General features: G+C 51.9%; 1 protein-coding gene across 1 annotated transcript in view; it reads right to left on the reverse strand.

The window, feature by feature from the left end:
• Positions 1 to 7,659, reverse strand: part of AHRR (aryl-hydrocarbon receptor repressor) — a 79,872-nt gene extending 72,213 nt beyond the window's left edge. The window contains exon 1 of the mRNA XM_034657123.1: positions 7,608 to 7,659. The gene's annotated coding sequence lies outside the window, so the exon portion shown is untranslated. The remainder of the gene's footprint in view (positions 1 to 7,607) is intronic.
• Positions 7,660 to 16,833: the final 9,174 nt, after the last annotated feature.

The raw sequence follows: 16,833 nt of genomic DNA on the forward strand, positions 1-16,833 counted from the left end.
CCCTAATCCTCCATTGGAGTTGGGGCCTTTAAGGAAGTTATTAAGGTTAAATGAGGTCACAAAAGTGGAGCCCTAGGGTGGCTCAGTCGGTTAAGCATCTGCCTTTGCTCAGATCATGATCCCAGGGTCCTGGGATCGAGTTCCGAATCGGGCACCTTGCTCAGCGGGGAGCCTGCTTCTCCCTCTGCCTGCGCCTCCCCCTGCTTGTGCTTGCTCTCTCTCTCTCTGACAATTAAAAAATAAATAAAATCTTAAAGATTTAAAAATAAATAAATAAATAATAAATAAATAAAAGTGGGCATCGAGAAGACATGACCACCAGTTGACCTGTGAGCTGGACCCAGGTACTCAGAAGTTCTTCACCCCTTCCCCTCTCCTTGGATGTGGGCTCCACTTGCCTTTCCCGCTTCCAGTGGATGCTCCAAGGACACAGTCTTGACACATGCATGATATATGTGACTGAGCCTCGTTGAGGCCTCTTTATAGACTTCTAAGAGATGGCCAGAGGGTACTGGATCCACTCATCTTTCCACCACCTAAGACAAGCCTTTGTACGTAATTTCTCTTGCTTATTAAAACTGTCACCTACCAACCTGGAGTGACCACCTCTTTCTTGGTCTCCCCCTGCCCTCCACAAAAAGGGGCCAGTTTCAGATCACACCTGGGAAGGTCCTGAGGAGCTTACAAAGCCAAGCAGACACCTGTATCTTGGACTTCCCGCCTCCAGAACCATGACAGATAAACGTGTGCTGTTTAAAAACCCCAGTATGGTCTTTTGTTGTGGTAACCCAAGCACCCTGAAACAAATACTGTCCCCACAAATCCAATAATTTAGATGAAATGGACTAGTTCCTTAAAAGACACAAACTACCAAATTCACTCAAGAAAACAACTGTTTGGTCCTATATCTATTTCGACAATAAAAAACAAAACAAAACAAAAAACACCTAGGCCCAGATGGTTTCACTGGTAAATTCTACCATTTTAAGAAAAACATAATAATACTGATTCTCTGCAATTTCTGGAAGAAAATTGAAAATAAAATTGATAATTGACAACTCATTTATAAGTTCAGCAGCACCCTGATACAAAAACCAAACATTTCAAGAAAACCACCGACCGATATCCACCGTGACAAAGACACAAACGTCCTCGATCAGATATTAGCAAGTGAATCCAGCAACGCGGACAGGGCGAGCACCCCCGCGGGTGAGGGTTACCCAAGAATTCAAGGCTGCTTCAACGTCCAAAACTTGGTCATTGCCCTTCACTATATTAATAAACTAACGAAAGAATACATATGACCAACGCCTACACGCAAAGAAGTATTTGACGGGAGCTTAATTACCATGATAAAGGGCATCTGCAGAAATGCCTACGCTACGTCACACCTTATAGTAAAGACCGAGCTCCTCCCCTGAGATCACAGGCACCTCATCCCCCTTCCCACTCAGCACCCCGTGTGTGCCCTTGTCAGGGCAATAAGATGCGGAAAAGCAATGCCATAACGTTGGGGAAGGAAGAGACAGACAACATGATTGTACATACAGAAAATTCCAGAAAGTTTACTAAGAGAAATCTCTTATAATAATTGAGTTCAGCAAGGTCAAAGGGTAAAAGGACAATATACAAAAGTCAAGTGTGTTTCTGTAGACTAGCCATGAACAATCAGAACACAGATTTTTAAAAAGCAGTACCATTTACAATATCACCAAAATAAAAATGAAATAGTGAAGTATTTCAAGACGTTTACTATGTGTATAACTGGGGCTCCAAAGAATAGGAGGTGACAGAAAAAACAATTAATAAATAGTAGAAATGTGTCCAAACATGAAAACTGTAAACTTACAGATTTAAGAAGATCAATACAATAGCTAAATTGTGGCAGGAGCCGAGATGCCCTTCAACAGATGACTGGATTAAGAAGATGGGGTTCATATAGACAATGGAATATTACTCAGCCATCAGAAATAACGATTACCCAACAGTTGCAGCAACATGGACAGGACTGGAGGAGATAATGCTAAGCGAAATAAGTCAAGCAGAGAAAGACAATTATCATATGATTTCTCTCATNGGGCACGTATTGCATGGTGCACCTGGGTGTTATACGCAACTAATGAATCATTGAACTTTACATCAGAAACCAGGGATGTACTGTACGGTGACTAACATAATATAATAAAAAAAATTTTAAAAAAAGCAAAAATAAATAGAAAGCCAAATGAATTTTTAAAAAAAAGATCAATAAACTCCAAGCACAGAAACATTAAATTACAGCAAGGCCAATTGTAATCAAATTGCTTATAGCCAGGGATATATAGAACAATCCTAAAAGCCACCAGAGAAAACAGCCATTGGGTGCAGAGAAACAAAGGTAAGTATGACAGCAAGCCACCTCGTCAGAGACGTACAGGGACAGCGGGGCTATGACTTAAATATCCCACACCCTGTGAACATAGCTTTCGAAACTGAAGGCTGGAGACTTTTTCAGACACACAAAAGCTGAACTTGCTCACCAGCTGACCCACAGTGTAAGAAATGTGAAAGGGTGTGTGTCTTCAGGCCAAAGGAAAATGATACCAGATGGTAACATGGGTCCACAAAATGGGACAGGAGGCTCAGGAGACAGTACAAACCCAAGGTCTGCTCTTACTGTTTAAATGTCTTTAAAAGATAGTTGTTTAAACAACAATGATAACCATGTATCGTGGGGTTTGTAACATATGTGGAGGTCAGGGGTATGGCAACTATAGCACGTAGGCCAGGAGCAGGAGACATCAGGGCCAAGTGGAAGGTTCCTACACATTCACTAAGTGGAGTAATGGTACTCAAAAGTTGTGCCAAGTATCCACTTATTGCCTCCAGGATCCAAATCCACCTCTCCTTGCCTCCTCTGCATGAACGCGAGCCTTTCTTCCTCATAGTACACAGTGTGGCACCTGCCACCAGAGGGCCCGGGAGGAACTTCACAGGAGTAAGAAGCTTCTGATCGCAGGGTTCAGATTTTTCTTTGTTCCTGCTCCCCACCACCAGAGGCCGAGAATTCACTGACCTTCTCCACCATCCAGGGGACAGAACCATACCCTCTCCAAAGAGGCCTGAACCCCAGCTTTGGGGAGGGATCCCCATTTCTAAGTGCACGCTTCCGGCATGTTCCACCAGCCCCGGAGTACCCTTCAGAGTCCTCTTTTCACCTTTAAGGTCAATCCACTGTTATAGTTAATACTTCCTTATAAAAGTCTCTCAATTCAAACAGAAAATTAAGCTAAAAATACAAAAAGCTGATTTTTTTTAAGTCCACATATTTCAGAGTTATGTACTAAAAAAATGACACACCAGGGATTTGCTCCTATGTAATCTGGGGAGCAGAGTGCAGTCTAAATGAAACAGGATCATTTGATATTAATAGCTGCCCATCTATGCTGGTTGATGAATAAGTTGGGCTCATTATAAAATTCTCTTCACTTTTGTTAAAGATTTGAAATTTTCCATAATAACAAGTTAAAAAAAAACATTAAAAAGAGGCAATGTCCTCATCAAGCAGGCACACTGGATGTCCACATGCTAGAGAATGAGGCTGCTCCCTGCCTCACAACGTATGAAAAAAATAACCAAAATTAGTTAAAGACCTAAGTGTAAGATGTAAAATTATAAAATTCTCAAGGAAAACATGGGGCTATATCTTCGTGACCTTAAATTTGGCAAAAGATTCTTAGATATGTCACCAAAGACACAAATAAGAAAATAAAAATAAACAAATCAGACTCCATCGTATTTAAAAACCTGTGCTTCAGAGGACACCATCAAGTCACCGAACAGGAGAAAACATCTGCAAATTACACATCTGATAAGTGTACTATTCAGGACATATAAAAACTCTTAGAACTCAACAACAAGACAAACAGCCCAAGTAAAAATGGGCAAAGGACTTGAACAGATATTTCTCCAAAGAAAATATGAATGGTCAACAGACACATGGAAAGATGCTTCACGTCATTAATCACTAGGGAAATGTAATCAAACCCACAACGAGATAGCATTTCACACCCACCAGGACAGCTATCAACAAAATAAAGGGAAAATGACAAATGTGGGTGAGGGTGTGAAGCTGGGACCTGCGGTGCTGGTGCAGATGGAAAATGGTGCAGCTGCCGTGGGGACAACATGGCAGATCCTCAGAGTTAGACACAGGGGCACCCAGCAATTCCACTCCTGGGTGTATGCCCAAGAGAACCGAAAACATATATTCAGACAGAATCGGGCACCAAACACGCATAGCATCACTACTCACAACAGCCACAAAGCGGAAACAACGCCAAAGCCCGTCGACTGGTGAACGGGTAAATAAAGTGCGGTCTGTGCCCACAGCGGAGTATTTCTCAGCCATGAGAAGGACCGGGCTCTGATGCACGCTGCCGCACGAAGGAGCCTGTATGCAAAGGCGTGCTGTATGCGAGGAGGCAGACCCAAAGCTCCTGTGTTGGCTCCAAACCTATGAAATGACCAGAATAGCCAAGTGCATAGACAGAGAGTAGAGCAGTGGTTGCCAGGGCCGGGAAGGAAGGAACGGGGAATGACTGTTCCGTGGACGGAGAGTTTCTGTCTGGGGGGAAGAAAATGTTTTGGAACTAGGCAGAGGTGGAAGGTGCCCAACTTTGGTGATACACTAAATAAATGTACCGAATGGTGCATGTTTAAATGGTTAATTTTAGCTTATGTGAATTTTATCTCAATGAAAAGCACAGAACACGAATTTATGTATAAATACAGGTGAAGTTTCTGGAGCGGCGAGAAAGACAGAGAATAGTATGGGAGAAGTGGATGGAGCAGACTGAAAATGCTGAGGGCATTCTGCACAGACGGAGCAGACAGTGGGCGCAGCTGCGGGGCCCTGGGGGTAGAGGCGGGTTCAGAGCTGACGGGGATGGCGTGAGTAGCGATGCTACGATCCTGCCTGAATGTATGTTTTCAGTTCTCTCGGGCATGCACCCAGGAGTCAAGAACAGGAGAGTTCCGGAGCGTGGCTGCAGGCTGGAGCAGGAGTCGACGGAGGACGCATAGGCCCCCTCGGCCTCGTCCTGTGCTACAGCCGCCACGGCTGCACTTCTCTGGGAAGCCACATCGGACCCTCAGTGGCTGGAGGCCCGTGTGCAAAGCCGTCCCAGGGCTGGCCCCAGCCTAGGCCAGGGAAGTTTCCCTGCACCCCGTGAGGGGACAGGCACTCAGCAACCTACGGTCACCCATGAGGTCAAAGGTGAAGGAGATCCCGTCCCCAGTACCACCATTCCCCAAATGAGCCTGAGTCTGGAGCAGGGATGGTATAGGGTGGGGGGAGAGGACAGAGAAGATGAGGAGGGGGCCAGGGACACTCCTGTACAGGGTGGCGGTGACCGCCTCACTACCCTTCACCCAAAGCTCTCTTCCTCCAAGCAGGAGCCGGGACAGGACCTAGGCTCCAAGGTGTGCCCACTCCCCAGCCTTGCACACTGTCTGCCTGCCCCACAGAGCCATGTTCTCCCTTGGGGTCTCCATCTCAGTGCTCAGAACAGCCCAAAAAACACAGGTTACGGTAAAAAGTACCAAGGGCAGATAAATACTCTCCAGGTACCCGCACTGGCCCATATGCACACCACCACAGACCTCGCTGAAAAACCACAGTGCGGGGCTCCATCTGTGCTGACGTTTCTGCCCTGGGAACCCTCTATATAGGTGGGTATTACGGCAGTACGTTGCTCCATTTTCCTAAATGCCTGTTCATTCTCCTCAAAAAGGTGAAGCCTCCACTGAATTAGACCGAACTCCTTGAAGAAATGCCCGTCTGAGGCCGGACACAGGTCTTTGCCTCAGATGCAGGCGGCAGATGACTTGTGGGAAAGTGGGGGCAGGAGCCCCTCCCCACGGGGCTCCTGTGGCCTGTGGCTGGCCTGGGCCAGGGTGTCTCCTGCAACCATGGGCAGTGCTGGGCTGGGAGGCAGACAGGGGCCTGGGCACCGGAGGGGAATACGCAGGTGTGAGCGGGGCCCATAAGGGTGGTTTGTGGGCCTCTCATCCCTGCGAGGCTCTAAGTTGACTGGGTTTCTCAGAGAAACATGAGCTTTTGTGTAAGAATCTTTCTCTGGGGCACCTGAGTGGCTCAGTTGGTTGAGTGTCTGACTCTTGATCTCAGCTCAGGTCCTGATCTCAAGGTCCTGAGTGTAAGCCCCCCGTGGGGCTCCACACTGGGCGTGGAGCATCTTCTCACGGCCACGCACTGCTGTAGGACCACACCGGGAGTCTGAGTCCAAACTCCAGCAGTTACTGCCTCAAAGTCCTAACCCATAAACAAAGTGAATGCCAGCCGCGGGCTGCTGGAGGGCTGCAGCATGACGCAGCTTCCCCTGCTGGGGCCGCCCTGCCTGCTAGCCACTCACCACCAGGGGCCAGGGTTACAGCCTGCACATCACCACAGGGTTTCCTCCTAATGGCTGGTGCTAGGACCGCCACCACATGGGGCTCCCTCCCAGGGGCCTGTAGGAGCTGGGCATGATCCCTAATGGCGGACATTGAGGGGAGGCTGTCCAGGCTTAAGGGCCCACCTCTACCAGAGGCCGTCTGGACCGCCACCACATGGGGCTCCCTCCCAGAGGCCTGTAGGAGCCGGGCATGATCCCTAATGGCAGACATCAGGGGGAGGCTGTCCAGGCTTAAGGGCCCACCTCTACCAGAGGCCGTCTGGAGAGTGCCCTTGGTGAGTCAGCTGCTGACCAGGCCAGAAATTCAGGTATACAACTTTCAAGGACCCAAGGCTTGGGGACAGATGTGCCAGGCACACACTCAGGCGCTGTGCCCCTCAAGGACCCGCTGTGGTTGGTCAAACAGAGGCCACATTTAAGTCATAGGGGCTACCCTCCCCCCAACAATGCCACGATGATGCTGGGGCAGCCAAAGCTGAAGGCCCAGTGGGCACTTCCAAAGCACCAACCCCTGGAAAGAGACAGGAGGAAGGACTCAAGGAAAGAGCTGCCCAAGGCCTTCGACCTCTGACCCTGACCAGTCACCTGCCCCCGTGAGTGGCCCCTTCCCCAACGGGAGTCACAGTGGGACACTAGGGTCACTGACGGTCTGTGGGGCCACCGGAATTAAGACTTTTGAGGGGGAAAAAAACTTTCTTGGTGCCGCTAAGTGAAACCGAGCGAATTCCTGGAACACAGGCCCTTCCGCTCTTCCCAAGTGTGAGAACCCAGCCGGGTGCTCCCTGCCCGGAAGGAGGGCGCCGGGCGTGCCGCCCCAGCTCCGGGGCCCCCAGCGCTGGCACTCCTCCACCGGCTGCCCTGGGACGGCTCGGGGGGCCAGTGCGAAGCCCTAGCCAGCATCTGCCCCAGAAGCTTCGGAAAGAAACGACCCAGAGCCCATTGGGCCCAACTGCCCCAGCGCGGTCGGTCACGGGCAGAAGCTCGTGCGGAAGGAAACACGGAGGGGCCGTGAGCAGTGGAAGTGGACCGGCTTCCCTCGAAAGTCCGCCCGTCGGACCCCAGGGCCCCGCGTGAGGATGGGTGGGAGGGCGGCTCCGCACAAGGGTCTCGGAGGCGGAGCGGGGGCCGGCGGAGCGCGCCCGGGGCACTTACCCGGGGCGGCGGGGCGCGGAGGCTCAGGCGCACCCGCGGGAGGAGCCGGCGGGCCGGGAGCTGNCGTCGCGTCCCCGAGGTCTCGCCGAGAGTCTGTCGGGTCCGGGGTGCCTTATGGCCCTCGAGGCCCCCGTGCTCCGGGCAGGAACCCAGGCCGTCTCTTCCTCGCCCCCAGGCACGCGCCGCACCCACCCGCGCCGGGGGCGGCCGAGCGCGCACCTGCCCGCGGTGCAGAGAAACGCGGCCCAGGCTCCCGTCGCGCGGGGTCCCGGCGGTCCGATCCAACAGGTGATGTAAGGCTAGAGTCTCCCGCCCCTGCCTGCTTCAGTGGGGCTGTTGCGGGAATCAAAAGGAGCAAAGGTTTTACGGACTCTAAAATACTAGTGTAACGCTTGGACCCTGAGCTTCCCGGACCGGCCCAGCCCCGGACCCCTCAGGGCCGTGCGCGGGGCCGCAGACGCCCTGCTCCGCCGGCTCGTGCCTGAGGCGCGGTCTTCCCTCCCCTTCCCCTCCCTGCACCTCTGGCGGCCGCTCCTCCTCTAACACGCTGAGGGTCTTTGGGCCGCTCGCCTGCTCCATCACGCGTCCTGACTTTGAACCACCCCGACGCCCAGTGAGCCTGGCCTCACAACCTGAGGTCTCCGCCCAACGCCTGAGGGCCCCCAGCGACCCTGGCCAGCTCCAGCGTCACAGTCCTCACTCAGTCCTCAGTGGGGCCTCCATGGGGTCGCCCGTCCCCCATCCCACGTCCATCCCATGCCCAGGCCCTGGGTGGTCTCCAGGATCAGCCCCTCATCCAAGCCCCATCGCGCATCCTGCAGCTGGTCCTGGAGGGGCTCCCGCGCCCGCCCCCACAATCGCAGCCAAGGGTATTGCTCCAGGCCCCCACCAGGCTCTGAGCAAAATCCTGTCTCCCCAGAAGCCCCCAATTTCCTTCCCTTCCTGGACTCACTGATGGGCCCTGAATGCGCAAGACTGTGTGCCTCAGGACCTTTGCACTCGCCATCCTCTTCCCTTGCCGCTGGGAAATGCTCTTCTCCGGATACTCACAGGGGAGCAACCTGTTCTGGTGTTCTCAGAGAGGAGACCCACCCCAAACCAAGGCCACCGCTGTCCATCACCTCTCCCGGATCTGTCTTTCCTGGTGCACACTGCACCTGAACTTACAGCAGGGTAACAGGTAAAAACTCCCCAGGTCTGTTCACCTCTATCAGGAAAAACACAGTGCCCACCGCAGAGCAGGGGTTCAAAAATGTTGGCGGAGTGAATGGTTTCATAGTACCCTCTAAATGGAGCAACTCGCAGCTACATTGCAATATATTGTATGTTTTAAGTAGCATCAGCGCTTGCATCTCGATCCAACTTTTGTAATGTGCATTATGCACAGAAAAGGGTTGGGTGAATAACTGAGGTTATAGATGAACTTCAATTTCTTGGTTTTTTATTTTTAAAAAAGATTTTATTTACTTATTTGAGAGAGAGCGAGCAAGCATGAGCGGGGGGGTGGGTGGGAGAGAGACAGGGGGGAGGGACAAGCAGATGCCCCACTGAGGAGGGAGCCCGACAAGGGGCTCCATCCCAGGACCCTGAGATCATGACCTGAACCAAAGGCAGACACTTAACAGACCGAGCCACCCAGGTGCCCCTTCAATTAACATTTAAAATTTCTACAATTCCTGCACATTTTTGCAAAAAGCATGTAGTACTTTTGTACTTTTTTTGGTAATTCTTTTGGTTGTTGTTAAATAAAATAAGCACGTGTATGATTTCCAGGAAGGGGGGGGGGACACATCTTGCAGAGGTAAGGTGGGGGGACCCTAGGACCCAGGAATGTGGACGGGACACCTGGTGGGTCCCCCCACCCCAGGTCTGGAGCTCTGTAGTAGAAACTGGCACTCCCCCTGCATGGGAGGACAGCACCGCCACATCCCAGGGACCCCCTCACCGTTCAGGCACCTGTCACACCCACCCACCAGGACTGGCAGGAGTGAGACACTTCATCACAGGTGTTGCCGCATGGTCCCTGGTGCGGAAGAAAACCAAGGTCCAGCTTCCCCTCCTTCCCTGAAACTGCCCTTGATGGCCTAAGCGACCCACCTCCCAAGCAGTCCATGCTTATGAAGAGCGCACAGCAAAGACCACCCAGGCTCTGCCAGTGACCAGGAACTGTCATCAGCCTTGTACCTGGCTACAGCCCCGTAGCTGACCCACTATATGGGGGCAGAAAAGGGAGGGGGGAAGAAGAGAGCCAAGAGAGCCACAGTTTATTTCCTGACATATTTACTGTAATTTATTTCCTTTCTTCTACAGTCTCTCCCCACCCCACCCCACCCCAACCCCGCCAGCCCCAACTAAACATGACTCATTTGCTTGGTTTTCTTTGAAACTACTGTTGTCCTCCACATCCTTCAGCAGCTCTGAAATGAGCCTTCCACAGGGTTCCACAGGTGAGGTTGCACCCCACATGGGCAGACCTGCCACTGCCCGCTCATCCCGGCTTCCCTGGACCCATCCTCCTGTAGTTCTGTGTCCCGAATCCCAGCCCTTACTGTTGGTTTTCTCGGCTGTTTCCTGGCACATATCCTCCAGGATAACTCTGAGTTTCCTAGTTAAAGGAATGCAGGAGGAAAATGTTGTGAAATCTTTATCTACCATTACAGCTAGTGACAGAATTCGAGGTGGAAACAACCTTCCCTCCACACGTCTGCTGAGCATGTGCCAGTCTCCTCCTGGACAGCTGCCCCTCCCTGAGTCCAGGAGCTCCTCTGGGACAGTGAGGGTCTCCTTGTCCCTGGGCTCTGATGGTCCTCACACAGCCTTGTCCATCGGCAGCATCCTTCCAAACTAGCCCTACCTCCTTTAGTTCTGAAAAATGCCCCCCCCCCGCTTTGAAATTTTCGTCCCTAGAGTTTTCTCTGTTCTTTACCTTTTTCCCTTCCAGATATTCTATTTTTAATTTCCAAGAATTGTCTCTCATTCTGCATTCTCATAGAATTGGGTATTTTTTAAATGGATGCAGTATCCTTGGTCATCTCTGAGATACTGGCTGTAAATCGTCCAGGTTCTGAGATGTTTCTTCTGGTTCCTGAGTTCCTTATCTTACAAATGTCAGGTGAACTTTGCTGCACCTCACCCAAGAGTGGGCGCTGCCCTAAACAGGCCTGTTCTGGGTGGTGGGTTTCTTTCCGCCCTGGGGTGGAGCAGCCTGCCCCGCAGGCAGCCCTCCCTTGTCCTCCTGCCCATGCCCTCCTGTACCACCCTGCACTTCTCCCTGGAACTTGGGGCCAGGCTTCTCCTGGGCCACAAGACCCTGAAGCTTTGTTTCCCTCTCTGGTTCTTTGTATTGTTTACAGGCAATTTCAAGAGGAACTTTGCTACCTGAAAACCCTCTGAATTGTGAGCAGCTAGTTTGATCCTTTTTTCAACAAGGTGAGGCCCAGTCTGGCTGTCCTGGAGTGTCATCTGGTGGGAAGCCTGGACAGGTCATGTGCCCTCTGTGCTCCCTCACATCCCTGCATGAACAGGGCGAGGTCCAGGGTGCCCTCCATCCGAAATGAAGTCTAACCACCACCACTTATCATGTGAACTTGGCCAAATTATGGGCCCTCTATCGGTCTTCATTTTCTTACCCGTAAAGCAGAGAACTACAGACAAATGGAACAGAGAGCCCAGAAATTAACCCTCCTATATATGGCTAATGATGTTTGACAAGGGTGCCAAGACCATTCAGTGGGGAAAGGATGGTCTTCCCAGTCAGTGGTGGTGGCAGAAGTGGATGTGCACATGAGAGAATAACGTTGAACCCTTACCTAACACCATATGCAAAAATTCAAAACAGATCAAAGACCTGAAATGAGAGAGAAAACGCTAAGAAGAACACACAGGGGAAAAGCCTCATGACATTGACATCTCTCCAGACAACATATGAATGGCCAGTAGCACACAAAAAGGTGCTCCAACCACTTGTCATCAGGGAAATGCGAGCCAAAACCACAATGGGATCCCACCTCACACCCATGAGGAAAACCATTCCCAAGCTACTGGCGAGCGTGTGGAGAAATTAGCGGCCTTGTGCACTGTGGGGAGGAGTGTAGACAGGTGTGGCTGTCGTCAACTGAACAGAACTACTGCGTGGGCCACCTCTCTGGGACACAAGCGGACTTCGGACAAACGACTGAAAGCAGTGGCTTGAAGAGACAGTCGTGCACCCACGGCCGCAGCAGCATCATTCAACCACCAAAAGGTGGAGACAAACCGGTGCCCACGAGCAGATGAGTGGGTGAGCAGAATGCGATGTATCCACACACTGGAGTCATTATTCAGCCGAGAAAGGAAGGAAATCCTGACACTTGCTACAACAGAGAATCATCGAAAACAAGCACAGAAAGACAGATACTGTACCCCCACTGATACGAGGTCCCTCGAGGAGCCAATCCACAAAGGTGAAGTAGGATGGTGGGCACCAGGGGCTGGGCGTTAGTGTTTCATGGGACAGAGCTTCCGTCTGGGAGGATGAGAAATTTCTGGCGATGGATGGTGGTGATGGCTGCGCTGCACTGTGAACGTGCTTAGCGCCACTGAACTGTACTCTTAAAACTAGTTAAAAAGGTAAATTTTACGCTATATATATTTTAACACCTATACACACAAAGGGAAGAATCCCCAGTTTTCCCCCTTATTCACCAGGTATATATGGTCCAGCTGCAGAGGCAGACATGGGCCAGATTCCCAGCCTCTAACCTCGTGAGGTCAGACATCGATCAAGGCATCACATACACACTCACGCTTATTCACATGTGCACCCATGAGTACGTACTGTGCACTGAAATGCTAAGGACAAGTGCTGTGGACGCCACGCTGCTCCTGGACCCACCTCTGATGGGTGGTGTGCCGGTGAGGGATGAGCAGGGCAGCCGCTCCACTTGAGGGGTTCAGGCGATGAAGGACCCACGGAGATGGGGCTCAGCCACACAGCAGGCAGAGCACATCGGACTCTGCTCCACATACAGCCCCAACCCTCCCCGCATGAGGGGTAACAGCCTCCATCTCTGTCCCCAGACCCCCACCCGCTCTCCTCCTCAACCAGGCTCATCTGGCCTGAGACAGGTGGCCCTCCTAGCTGCCTGAGTTGACTTTAGTGGTGACCACAGCTATGCCCACAGGTCTGGCCTTCATGACTATTCTGGGATCATTTTCTTCATGAAGAAACCAAGGTCTGAAGCCGGGTGAGAACTCCGGGCGTCTTGACCAGGTTCAATCTTCCTGTAAGTCAAATTAAAAGCTGGGTCATTAACACACCATTCAAATGGCAAGAGCGGGAGTGTGTGAGAGCAAGTGACCAGGGGCCCGGGGATGGGAACAGGGAATGAGGGCCGGGGGGATGAAGGGTGAAGGATGAGGAACAGAGCACATGGGGACAGGGAATAAGTGATCAGGTACTGGGCTGCTGGGGCAGCTGGCCTGGCCTCCCTCACTGAGTCCAGCTGCCCCAGAGGTGCTCAGCCTTCCCCATCCCAAACACCTGTGTCTCAGTGGACCCAGGGCACAGCTTGGGCAAAGTAACAAATGAAAAGCTGCCCAAATCAGTCTTTGCTCGCAACTTTCCAGGGCAGTTGTTGCTGCCCTCAGACTGTAAGCCCCACCTGCTGTGGTTTCTCTTGCTTCTGTTAATTCCATACTGGTGTGTCCTTGGGGTCACACTCCAGATGAGGCTCCCAGGGCCGGTGTCCCTCCATGGTGTGACTGCACTGCCCCCGTGTGGCTGAATGAGAGCACTCGGGGCTGCATTGGGCTCCCAACCAGGCATCCAAGCGGGTGCCGCCTGCTCAAGGGAGTGCGTCCTTATGTTTTTGCATGCTCTGCGCAGGCAGCCTGGGCAGCGCTGGGACTCAGGAAGGTTTGCTCCCGGGCCTTCAAGTAGCCTGGGCTCCCCAGTGGACCCCCCACCTCTTAAGCCCACCTGCCTCTTAGGCCTTCCAGAAGCATAGCCATGTACCCACCCTCGCCAAGACAGCATAGCCCTGACTGGCTGCCCAAGTCCCCTACTGACCACCATCTCCCAAACTGCCCACTCCTCATTGCGCTTCCACTGACCAAACCCTTGGCTCCCACTGGGAGGGCTGCTGCCACACATCGCGTGTACCACACACTTGAGACTATCGTCTGTACCCACACCCGAGTGTACCTACACCACACACTTGAGACTATCGTCTATACCCACACCTGAGTGTATCTACACCACACACTTGAGACTATCGTCTGTACCCACACCCGAGTGTACCTACACCACACACTTGAGACTATCGTCTGTACCCACACCTGAGTGTACCCACACCCGAGTGTATCTACACCACACACGTGAGACTATCGTCTGTACCCACACCCGAGTGTATCTACACCACACACTTGAGACTATCATCTGTATCCCACACCCGAGTGTATCTACACCACACACTTGAGACTATCGTCTCTACCCACACCCGAGTGTATCTACACCACACACTTGAGACTATCGTCTGTACCCACACCCGAGTGTATCTACACCACACACTTGGGACTATCGTCTATACCCACACCCGAGTGTATCTACACCACACACTTGAGACTATCGTCTGTACCCACACCCGAGTGTACCTACACCACACACTTGAGACTATCGTCTGTACCCACACCTGAGTGTACCCACACCCGAGTGTATCTACACCACACACGTGAGACTATCGTCTGTACCCACACCCGAGTGTATCTACACCACACACTTGAGACTATCATCTGTATCCCACACCCGAGTGTATCTACACCACACACTTGAGACTATCGTCTGTACCCACACCCGAGTGTATCTACACCACACACTTGGGACTATCGTCTGTATTCCACACCCGAGTGTATCTACACCACACACTTGAGACTATCGTCTATACCCACACCCGAGTGTACCTACACCACACACTTGGGGCACCAGGGTGCGCAGCTGGTTAAGCATCCGACTCTTGGTTTTGGCTCAGGTAATGATCTCAGGGTCATGGGATTGAGCCCCGCATCCAGGTCTGTGCTGAGCATGGAGTCTGCTTGAGACTCTTTTCCTCTGCCTTCTCTAAAATACACCTTTTAAAATATATTTATATCATACCTGAGTACCTGAAGCACACACCTGAGTGCATCTGCGTCACGTACCTAAGAGTATCTGTACTACACACTTGAGAATGTGTATCATACTTGCCTATACCACACACCCGAGTTCCCGTACCATACCCATCTACACATCTACATGCACGTATCACAGACATGAGTATCTCTAACCAGTTTATACTACACCTGAGAATATCTGTGCCACATTATGCATCTGTACTAACTTATGCCTAACTGTACCCTGCATCTGAGTGTTACCTGTACCACACCTGAGTGCGTCTGTACCACACACGAGAACATCCGTACCACAGCGGAGCGTATCACATACGTGCATCCATACCACACACCTGAGCATGTCTGTACCACACAAGAACATCTGTACCACAGCGGAGCGTTATCACGTACGTGCATCCATACCACACACCTGAGTGCGTCTGTACCACACACGAGAACATCCGTACCACAGCGGAGCGTATCACATACGTGCATCCATACCACACACCTGAGCATGTCTGTACCACACAAGAACATCTGTACCACAGCGGAGCGTTATCACGTACGTGCATCCATACCACACACCTGAGTGCGTCTGTACCACACACGAGAACATCCGTACCACAGCGGAGCGTATCACATACGTGCATCCATACCACACACCTGAGCATGTCTGTACCACACAAGAACATCTGTACCACAGCGGAGCGTTATCACGTACGTGCATCCATACCACACACCTGAGTGCGTCTGTACCACACACGAGAACATCCGTACCACAGCGGAGCGTATCACATACGTGCATCCATACCACACACCTGAGCATGTCTGTACCACACAAGAACATCTGTACCACAGCGGAGCGTTATCACGTACGTGCATCCATACCACACACCTGAGTGCGTCTGTACCACACACGAGAACATCCGTACCACAGCGGAGCGTATCACATACGTGCATCCATACCACACACCTGAGCATGTCTGTACCACACAAGAACATCTGTACCACAGCGGAGCGTTATCACGTACGTGCATCCATACCACACACCTGAGTGCGTCTGTACCACACACGAGAACATCCGTACCACAGCGGAGCGTATCACATACGTGCATCCATACCACACACCTGAGCATGTCTGTACCACACAAGAACATCTGTACCACAGCGGAGCGTTATCACGTACGTGCATCCATACCACACACCTGAGTGCGTCTGTACCACACACGAGAACATCCGTACCACAGCGGAGCGTATCACATACGTGCATCCATACCACACACCTGAGCATGTCTGTACCACACAAGAACATCTGTACCACAGCGGAGCGTTATCACGTACGTGCATCCATACCACACACCTGAGTGCGTCTGTACCACACACGAGAACATCCGTACCACAGCGGAGCGTATCACACACAGGTGCATCCATACCACACACCTGAGCATGTCTGTACCACACACGAGAACATCTGTACCACAGCGGAGCGTATCACACACATGTGCATCCATACCACACACGAGAACATCCGTACCACAGCAGAGCGTATCACATACGTGCATCCATACCACACACCTGAGTGCGTCTGCACCGTGCACTTGTGTTTCTCTTCCCATGCCTGTGAGGTACTGAGAAGCCCACACTTTTATTAGAGGAGCAGCCCTTCCTTCCTAACCAGAGAACATGAGACCCTTACCCATCCCCAATCAGACCCTTTCTTTGTTAAAATTCTGCATACCTTTCCTTCCCTTCCCTGAATCTGGGGTGCAGGGCTCATCACACATTTTATTTACACAGTTCCCACTCCAAGGCTGATACAGGGAGAACCGGGTCTCTCAGCGCCCACTGCGTGGCCTCCATGGAGCTTAAACACCAACCGTGTACTGGAGGCAGGTGCCTCACCAAGGCCATGAGCTGCTCTTGAGGCCAGCTCAAGAGGGGGTGCAGGTGCAGGGAGAGGGGAGGGGCTCCCATGTGCCCAGGACAGAGCACAGTGAGACTGATGGGCAGCCACACGGGCCACCCTCCCTCCAAGCCTGAGGTCTTTGCAGGCCTGGGTCCAGGGGGAAATGAGAGCAGCATCTTCCAAAGGCTCTTCCTG

This window comes from Ailuropoda melanoleuca, chromosome 3 (genome assembly GCF_002007445.2).
Source record: "Ailuropoda melanoleuca isolate Jingjing chromosome 3, ASM200744v2, whole genome shotgun sequence".
Taxonomy (NCBI): domain Eukaryota; kingdom Metazoa; phylum Chordata; class Mammalia; order Carnivora; family Ursidae; genus Ailuropoda; species Ailuropoda melanoleuca.